This window comes from Vulpes vulpes, chromosome 3 (genome assembly GCF_048418805.1).
Source record: "Vulpes vulpes isolate BD-2025 chromosome 3, VulVul3, whole genome shotgun sequence".
NCBI lineage: Eukaryota > Metazoa > Chordata > Mammalia > Carnivora > Canidae > Vulpes > Vulpes vulpes.
Window position 1 is genome coordinate 80,728,434 of NC_132782.1, and position 9,855 is coordinate 80,738,288.

Sequence of the window (9,855 nt, forward strand, 5' to 3'; positions counted from 1 at the left end):
CGCCCAGCCCTGCGTGCCCGCCCATTGTGTGCTGGCCCCCCGGCTTCCCCCGCGGCTGCCCGCCGCCCCCGCCCCGCCCCGCCCGTGCGCGCGGCCCGCGCCCTCCCTCGGCGCGCCCCGACTGTCCTTCCCGGGGCTGCGCCGGGCCCCTGGGGTCGCTCAGCGTTCTGGCTCCAGGCCCGGCAGCGCCCCCGGAGCTCTGCTCCGCTTGGCCCCGCCCCGACACCCCCTTCCCGGGCGGAGGGTCGCCCGCCTACGCCAAAGTAAGGGCCAACTCCTCCAGGAAGCCCCCCCCCAGCTGGGCACTCGCTGAGAATGCACAGGGACGAAGGGCCCAGAAGGGGTGAGGATCCGGGCGTGCGAGCGACCCCCGCCGTCTGGGGTCTCTGCTCGCGGCGTGGGTGTCGGTGGTGGGCGGCCGTGTTGAGATGACCGGTAGGTTTCCGAACTAGCAAGAGTTGGCGCATCCTGCTTTTGCAGAGGTCATTGCGCTGGGAAGCCATTCAACCCTGACTCGAATTTCAGCGAGCTGTGGCAAAGCGTGGCTATGCAATGAGAATTAATGACGCTGGTGCTCGCTCAGGTCTGCAGTGGAGATTGTGTCCAGACACAATGTAAAAGAACCTCAATTTTTGCAGTGCATGCTCGGTACTTTTTATATATAGGCAGTTTTTGCTACTCTAGCCCAGTGCTGGGATTGACAGAGCAGCTATGGAGTCATTTTAGGCTTTCAGCTCTTTTTTACTTCCAAGTGATAAAACCACTTTACTGGGATGCCTCGGTGGCTCAGTGGTTTGGTCGTGTGCCTTGGGCTCAGGTTGTGATCTCCGGATCCGGCATCGGCCTCCTCGCAGGGAGCCTGCTTCTCCCTCTGCCTGTGTCTCTGTGTCTCTCATTAATAAATAAATAAAATCTTAAAAGCAAAAACAAAAGAAACCCCACCACTTTACTATCTGTTAGACCTTGAGTTACTTGGCTCCGCCTCCTACTAGCTGTGTGACTTATAATCAAGTTACTTAAGCTCTTCAGTGTCTCAATTTTATCATCTATGAAAGGGGAGGATATCCCCTACCTTCTAAGCATTGTAAAGATTAGATGAGGAAACGTTGGGGAAATTCGTGTTGCACAATAATTATACTGAGCACACATCTATGTGCCTGGCATCAGTATGGCTATTTGGTTTCTTCTCTCCTTGCAAAGCTTGAACTAGGACCCTCCCTCCACCTCTCTGCCCCCCCCCCCCCATAACATGTCCATTACTCTTAAAACGTACCCAGATGCACTTGACTACATGGAAACGTTATTTTTATTTTATTTTCTTCCAGTTTTATTGAAACCTTAATATTCTTTTATTTTTTATTTTTTAAAGATTTTACTTATCCATGAGAGACAGAGAGAGAGGCAGAGCCAGAGGCAGAGGGAGAAACAGGCTCCCTGCAGGGAGTGTGATGTGGGACTTGACTCCAGGATCATGACCTGAGCCAAAGGTCATCCACTGAGCCACCCAGGTGCTTCCCCCCCCCGCCCCGCCCCAATATTTATTCTTGAATGGCTTAACTACAGTTCTTTTTTTTTTTTTTTTAAACTACGGTTTTTAATCACAAAGTCTCCGAGAGGGATCCCTGGGTGGCGCAGTGGTTTGGCGCTTGCCTTTGGCCTGGGGCGCGATCCTGGAGACCCGGGATCAAATCCCACATCGGGCTCCCGGTGCATGGAGCCTGCTTCTCCCTCTGCCTATGTCTCTGCCTCTCTCTCTCTCTCTCTCTGTGACTATCATAAATAAATAAAAATTAAAAAAAAAAAAAAAAGTCTCCGAGAGTGAGATCCTGTGGGACAGGAACCCATATTGAGAGTTCTCTGTCATCTCCCACAGAGCTGTATGTGAGGGAGAGGGGATAATTTATCATTAGTAAAATAAAAAGAGGGAAGACTTTTAGAAAGGCCAGTGGCTGGGGCTCTCCAAGTATTGGGACCATCCAAGTATTGGAGTCATCCCCTTACTCCAGAGTTAATCCCCCTTTCTCTATCCAACTAGCACCTAGGGTCAGTCTCGGGCCGCACTCCTACTAGCCGAAAACCTTTTCCTTCTTTTGGGTTCTCCAGCACACAGCCTGCCTTTTCACCCAGGATCCAGAGAATGGACGCCATCCCTAGAAAGTAACGTCCACACGGCAAATGCCTCCCTGGCACAGTTAGATGCCCAGCCACTTCTGAGGTTGTCCTCATGAGCTTTGATCCTAATTTGCTCCGAGACTCCTGCAGAGTGGATATCCCGGTGTTTACCAGTTCCCATGAGTTGTGGGATGGGAGCCTCCCTGAAGGCCCAACTCAGATGCCACTTTCTCTGGGAACCTTTCATGTAGTGGCAGGGTCTGTGGGTTGCATTTTAAGCTGCTCGTGTTTAATTCTGGCCAAGCCACTAACTACTAGCAGTCTGACCTCAAGCAAATTGTGTCAGCGTCAGTTCTTTGTCTATAAAGCAGGAAAAATAGTCATTGTGATCTTAATTTTTAGTATTTAGCTATTTGTAAGTTCTGATATGTTTTGTTGGTGTGATATTGTTAACTTATCTAAAATAACCCAAGTATGAATAATTTTTATGTCGAGATTAATATCAGTGATTTAAATAGTCAATTTCTGTGAAGAGGCCTACTGATACTCTGAATCTGTACAGGACTGCTCTTGTGTATGCATCTCAGTATGCATCTGTGTTGAGCTACCGCAAAGCTTCCATTACGAGCTCCAGGTCAGAGACTTTCCAAACAAGTGAATCTGAGTATGAGAAAAATGGAATTTGACTCATGAAATCCTCCATCTACATGTGATGACCATAAAGAACAAAGTACTGAATACACCTGTCTTTGTAACCAAATCTATAACTCACTAGCATTAAAGGTCTGCGGACTTAGCAAAATAACTGAGAAAACTGTTTAAAAAGATTCCCAAATTTATCAGAGAAGAGATGGGAATGTTTGGATAAGGAGGATGCTCCGAGTCTGTCTCCTTGGTCTGATCTGTTTGCCACAGAGCGGTTGCAAAACTGAAATCAGGGCCTGCCCTCATCTCTCCCACCCTCCTGTCCTGAGTAGGAGCCAGAGCCCCTCCTCTGGTCTGCTCCCCACCCAACCCCTCCCTGTCTCTCTCATAGCTCTCAGCCCAGCCACGCTGGTTTCTGTGCTCTGTACGCCTAATGCCCCAACCTTCGAGCCTTTGCACCTGCGGTCCCCCTGATAACCCACATGGCACCCACCTTCGCTTCCTTTAGGCTTTTGCTCAGAGAAGCCCTGAAGCCCTCCCTAACCTGCTCTGCTTGAAATAGCACCAGCCCCCAGTTCCTGTTAGCTCTTATCTTACCTGAGATATTATCTCTTATTTTCTTGTTTAACATTTGTGTCCTGAGAGCAGGGACTTGGTTTTCTGCTTGCTGATAAAGTCTTAGCACCTGCAGCAGGGTCTGCCTCATAGAAGACACTCAGTAAATACTGGTTGCTTCAACAGAGATGGGAATCTGATGAAAATTAGATTAAAAGCCTTTCTCCATCGTCCTGTTTCCTCTGGACCCTCAACGTGGGCAGCATTGCAAAGAGCTTCTGCAACCACTGGAGCTCTGTGGACCCAAAGACTCTGTGATTCGATTATGGAGCCACTCATGTGCTCTATTAGGATTATTTTTGACAGTTTTATTTTGATACAATTCGTATACCATACAATTCACCCATTAAAGTATATGATTTAGTGGTTTGTAGCATAATCAGAGTTGTGCAACTGTCAACATGATTTTAGAACATTTTCTTTTTCTTCCTCCCTCCCTCCCTTTCCCCTTTTTTTTTTTTTAAGATTGTATTTATTTATTCATGAGAGACACACAGAGAGAGGCAGAGACAGGCAGAGGGTGAAGCAGGCTCCCCATGGAGGAGTCCAATGCAGGACTCAATCCCAGGGTCCTGGGATCATGACCTAAGCCAAAGGCAGATGCCTAACCACTGAGCCACCCAGTGCCCCTACTCTCCTTTTTTTAAATGTAGGTGTGGAGCCCCATGCAGGGCTTAAACTTATGACCCTGAGATCAAGAGTTGGACACTTAACTGACTGAGCCACCCAGGCACCCCAGAACATTTTCATTACCTGAAAGAATGGACAATACTCCCCTCAGTCTTAACTTACAAACCCCCACCTCCTTCCCAGAGCTAGGGACCAAGAAATCTACCTTCTATCTTTATATATTTGCCTCTTCTGGACATTCCATATAAATGGAGTCCTTCAATATGTGGCCCTTGTGGACTGACTTTCACTCAGCATCATGTTCTCAGGGTTCCTCCAACCTGGAGTATGTATCAGTGTCTCATTCTTTCTATTGCCAAATAAAATTTCATTGTATGAATAGATCACATTTTATTTATCCCTTTGGTGATGCACATTTGCGTTGTTTCCATTTTAGGCCAAATCATTTACAAGCAATGCTGCTGTGAAGATTTATGTTTTTTTGTGTGGATACCTTTTCTCTTCTCACAGGTGTCACCTAGAGGTGGAAATGCTGGGTCATTTGGTACTTCTATGTTTAACTTTTTGAGGAACTTCCAGACTGTTTTCCTAAGTGGCTGCACCATTTTATATCCCCACCAGCACTGTGTAAGGGTTTCTATGTGTCCTCATCCTCGCCAACGCTCGTTACTAACTGTCTTTTTTATTATAACCATCTTATAGATACAAAGTGGTATCTCATGGTTTTAATGCACCTTCCTTCCTTCCTTTCTTCTTTTCTTTCTTTCTTTCTTTCTTTCTTTCTTTCTTTCTTTCTTTCTTTCTTTCTTTCTTTCATTTATTCATGAGAGACACAGACTGAGAGAGAGGCAGAGGCAGAGGGAGAAGTAGGCTCCCTATAGGGAACCCCATGCAAGACAAGATCCCAGATCCCGGGATCGGTACCTGAGCCAAAGGCAGACACCCAACTGCTGAGCCACCCAGGCATCCTATTGATGCACATTTCTCTGATGGCTGTGAACTCATCTTTGCATGTGGTTATTGGCTGTTTAGAGATCTTATTTGGAGAAATGTGTATTCAGGTCCTTTGCCCACTTTTAAGTTGAGTTATTTCTTTCATTATTGAATTGTAAGAGTAGGGCAGCCCGGGTGGCTCAGCGGTTTAGCGACCCTTCAGTCCAGGGCATGATCCTGGAGACCAGGGATCGAGTCCCACGTCGGGCTCCCTGCATAGAGCCTGCTTCTCCCTCTGCCTGTGTCTCTACCTCTCTCTCTCTCTCTGTTTCTCATGAATAAATAAAATCTTAAAAAAATTAAAAAAAAAGAATTGTAAGAGTATTTTATATAGTCTAGATATAAGACCCTTATCAGACATATGATTTGCAGGATTTTTCTTCCATTCTGTATTGTTGGGTTTTTTTTCACCTTTTTTTAATGATGCCATTGAAACATAAATTTTTTTTAAGATTTATTTATTTATTCATGAGAGACTGAGAGAGAGAGAGAGAGAGAGAGGCAGAGACACAGGCAGAGGGAGAAGCAGGCCCCCCACAGCACAATGTGGGACTTGATTCTGAATCCCGGGATCACACCCTGAACTGAAGGCAGATGCTCAACCACTGAGCTACCCAGGCATCCCTGAAACATAAAGTTTTAATCCTGTCCAACTTACGTATGTTTTATTTAGTTGCTTATGCTTTAAATGTCGTGTCTAAGAAACTATTGGCTAATCCATTCACAAAGATTCATGCTTATGTTTTCTTCTGGAGTTTTATAGTTTCTGTTCTTATATTTGGACTTTGATCCATTTTGAGTTAATTGTTTTAAAAGATTTTATTTATTTGATGGGTGGGGGATTGGAGAGAGAGAGAGCATGTGCATGCACAAGCAGGGAGTGGGAGAAGCAGGCTCCCCACTGAGCAGGGAACCCCGACTTGGGGCTTGATTCTAAGATCCTGGGATCATGGCCCGAGTCGAAGGCAGATGCCCAACCGACTGAGCCACTCAGGTGCCCATTGAGTTAATTTTTTAAAATTTTATTTTAGGGGATCCCTGGGTGGCTCAGTGGTTTAGCACCTGCCTTTGGCCCAGGGTGCCATCCTGGAGTCCCGGGATCGAGTCCCACGTCGGGCTCCCGGCATGGAGCCTGCTTCTTCCTCTGCCTGTGTCTCTGCCTCTCTCTGTCTACATCTATCATGAATAAATAAATATAATCTTAAAAAAATAAAATAAAATTTTATTTTAAAGTAGCCTCTATATTCAATGTAGGACTCGCACTTAACAACCTTGAGATCCAGAGTTGCATGCTCCAATGGCTGAGACAGCCAGATGCCCCAAGTAAATTTTTATATATGATGTAACATAGGGCTTCAACTTCATTCATTTGCATGTGGATATCCAGTTGTCCCAGCACCATTTGTTGAAGACTATTCTTTTCTGATTGAGTTGTGTTGGCACCCTGGTGAAAAATCTTTTTTTTTTTTTTTTTTTTTTTTTAAGTAGGCTCCACATTCAGAATGGAACCGAACATGGGGCTTGAATTCACGACTTTGAGACCAAGACCTGAGTTGAGATCAAGAGTCAGACTCCCGGGGATCCCTGGGTGGCTCAGCGGTTTAGTGCCTGCCTTTGGCCCCCGTGTGATCCTGGAGTCCCGGGATTGAGTCCCGCACCAGGATTCCTGGAGCCCGCCTCTCTCTCTCTTTCTGTGTCTCTCACTAATAAATAAATAAAATATTGAAAAAATTAAAAAAAAAAAAAAAGAGTCAGACTCCCAACCAAGTGAACCACCCAGGCGCCTGGTCAAAAATCATTTTGTCAGGCTCTGTGCTCAGTGTGGAGTCTGGTTAAGGATTCTGTTTCCCTCTGCCTCTCCTCCTGCCCCTCCTGCTCTCTCTCTCTCAAATAAGTACATCTTAAAAAGAAATATGGGACGCCTCTGCCTTTGGCCCAGGGCATGATCCTGGGGTCTCAGGATCGAACCCCATCTCGGGCTCCCTGCGTGGAGCCTGCTTCTCCCTCTGCCTGTGTCTCTGCCTCTCTCTTTCTGTGTCTCTCATGAATAAATAAACAAAATCTTTAAAAAAGAAAAATAAAATAAAATAATCTGGCTATAAATATGTGAGTTTATTTTTGGACTCTCAATTCTCTTCTCTCGGTCTATACGTCGTCTAGCCTTATACCAGCACCTCAGTGTCTTCATCACTGTTGCTTTGCAGTGAGTTTTCAAACCAAGATGTGTGAGTGTGAGTCTTCCAATTCTGTTCTTTTTCTTTTTTTCAATATTGTTTTGGTTATTTGGGGTCTCTTTTTCATATGAACTTTAGGATCAATTTGTCATCTTGAGAGAGGTCAGCTAGGATTTCAGCAGGCATTGCGTTAAGGCTGCTGATTAAAATGGGAACTATTGCCAGCTTAACAATTTTAAGTCTTCAGATCTGTGAACATAGTATGTCACTCCCTTTATTTAGGTTGCCATTAATTTCTTTCACCGGTGTTTTGCAGTTTTCAGAGTACAGTTGATGCACAAAAAGCTTGGAGGCTAGGGGTACTGACCCTCTGCACATTTAAAAATCTGTGTATAACTTTGGCTTTCCCAAAACTTAACTACCAGTAGTCTTCTGTTGGCTGGAAGCCTTACTGATAACATAAGTAGTTGGTTAACACATATTTTGTGTGTATTTTATAGATTGTATTCTTATGATAAAGTAGGCCAGAGAGCATTATAGGAAAATCATAAGGAAAATATATTTACAGTACTGTATCAAAAAAAAAAAAAAAAAAAAAAGAAAACCCACTTGTACATGAACCCGCACATTTCAATTGTGTGTTCTTCAAGGGTCAACCATAAAAGTTTTGTACTTCTTTTGTTAAATTTATTTCTAAGTATTTTTTGGTGCTGTTGTAAAGTGGAATTTCTTTTTCAGTTTGCTGATGTTATTGTATAGAAATACCATTGATTTTCACGTGTTGATCTTGTATACTGCAACCTTGTTGAATCCCACTTGTTACTTTTAATAGCTTTGAAGTAGATTCCTTAGGGTTTTCTCAGTACAAGATTATGTTATCTGCAAATAGAGATAGTTTTACTTCTTCCTTTCCAATCTAGGTTCATTTTATTTCATTTCTAGCCTCATTGCTCTGGATAAAGATTATAATATTGAACAGAAGTGGTGAGGGTAGAGGTGCCTGGGTGGCTCAGTCGATTGTGTCTGCCTTTGGCTCTGATTGTGATCCCAGGGTCCTGGGATCAAGTCCTGTATTGGGCTCTGTGATCAGCAAGGAGTCTGCTTCTCCCTCTCCCCCTCTCTCTCACAAATAAATAAATAACATCTTTTAAAAAAACCAAAAAAAAGCAAGAAGTGGTGAGTCTAGACATCCTCCTTTTGTTCGTGATCTTAGGAAGAAAACATCCAATCTCATCATTGAGTATGATTATTAGCTGTGGATTTTTCATAAATTCCCTCTATCAGATTAAGACAGTTCTCTTTTGTTGCTGGGGTATTTTTTTGTTTGTTTGTTATTGTTTGTTTGTTTTTAAGTAGGCTCTACGGGGGGGGGGGGGGGAAATAAGTAGGCTCTACACCCAGTGTGGGGCTTAAACTCATGACCCTGAGATCAGGAGTCTCATGCTTTTACCAACTGAGCCAGTCAGGTGCCTCCTGTTGCTGGGTTTTGTTTTTTTGTTTTTTTTGTTTGTTTTTTTTTTTAAATTTTATTCATTCATGAGAGACACACAGAGAGAGGCAGAGACACAGGCAGAGGGAGAAGCAGGCCCCCTGTGGTGAGCCGGAAGCAGAACCCCAGGATCATGACCTGAGCAAAAGGCAGATGCTCAACCACTGAGCCACCTAGGCACCCCTGGTTTATTACTTTTGAATAATGCCTTTTGGGGGTAGGGGAGAGGGCAAGAGAGAATCCTAAGCAGCCTCCCCCTCAGCACAGAGCATATGTTCACAGGGCTCAATCTCATGAACCTGAGATCATAACCTGAGCCAAAATCAAGAGTCAGGCTCTTAACTGAGGGAGCTACCCAGGCATTCTGAATAATGCTTCATTTTTATCCCTTTAATCGGCTAAACATTAGTATGTTTTTTATAAATAAGCTTTAACTTAATATTTTGTTAAAATATTTGTATTTTCAATACAATAAATATTTAATTTCACTGACCTTAGCTTGTGCATCCTAAACACTTTTTAGAAATAAATTTTGTGGGGTGCATGGGTGGCCTAGTTAGTTAAGGGTCCAACTTTTGGTTTTGGTTCAGATCATGATCTCAGGGTCCTAAGATCCAGCCCCATGTCGGGCTCTGTGCTCAATGTAGAGTCTACTTAAAGACTCAACCTCTCCCTCTGCCTCCTCTTGCCGTGTGCACACACACTCTCTGTCAAATAAATCTTTTTTTTTTTTTTTAAGGTTTTGTTTATTTGACAGAAAGAACAGAAGCAGGAGGATGAGCAGAAGGAGAGGGAGAAGCAGAGTCCCTGCTGAGCAGGGAGCCCAACATGGGACTTGATCCCAGGACCCAGGGATCACAACCTGAGCCAAAGGCAGACGCTTAACTAACTGAGCCACCCAGGCCCTGCTAAGTTTTTATAAATAAATAAATAAATAAATAAATAAATAAATAAATAAATAAATAGAAATTTTGTGAAATAAATGCAAAATGCCTTTGCTGGAGGCGAGAGTGGTGGGGGATGGGGTAATGAGGTGATGGATAGATATTAAAGAGGGCGCATGATGTAATGAGCACTGGGTGTTATATGCAAATGATGTATCACTGAACTCTGCCTCTGAAACTACTAATATACTATCTGTTAATTAATTGAATTTAAAGAAAAAATAATAAAAATAGTTTAAAAATAATGCAAAAT

General features: G+C 44.0%; 1 long non-coding RNA gene across 2 annotated transcripts; it reads left to right on the top strand.

The window, feature by feature from the left end:
* Window positions 1–74: 74 nt before the first annotated feature.
* On the top strand, window positions 75–7,098 carry LOC140598266 (uncharacterized). 2 transcript variants are annotated; one of them, XR_012000512.1, is made up of 3 exons: window positions 75–435; window positions 4,513–4,629; window positions 6,481–7,098. It is a non-coding gene; the product is annotated as an uncharacterized lncRNA (long non-coding RNA). The 2 variants fall into 2 exon arrangements; XR_012000513.1 differs by having other exon boundaries at window positions 6,484–7,098.
* Window positions 7,099–9,855: the final 2,757 nt, after the last annotated feature.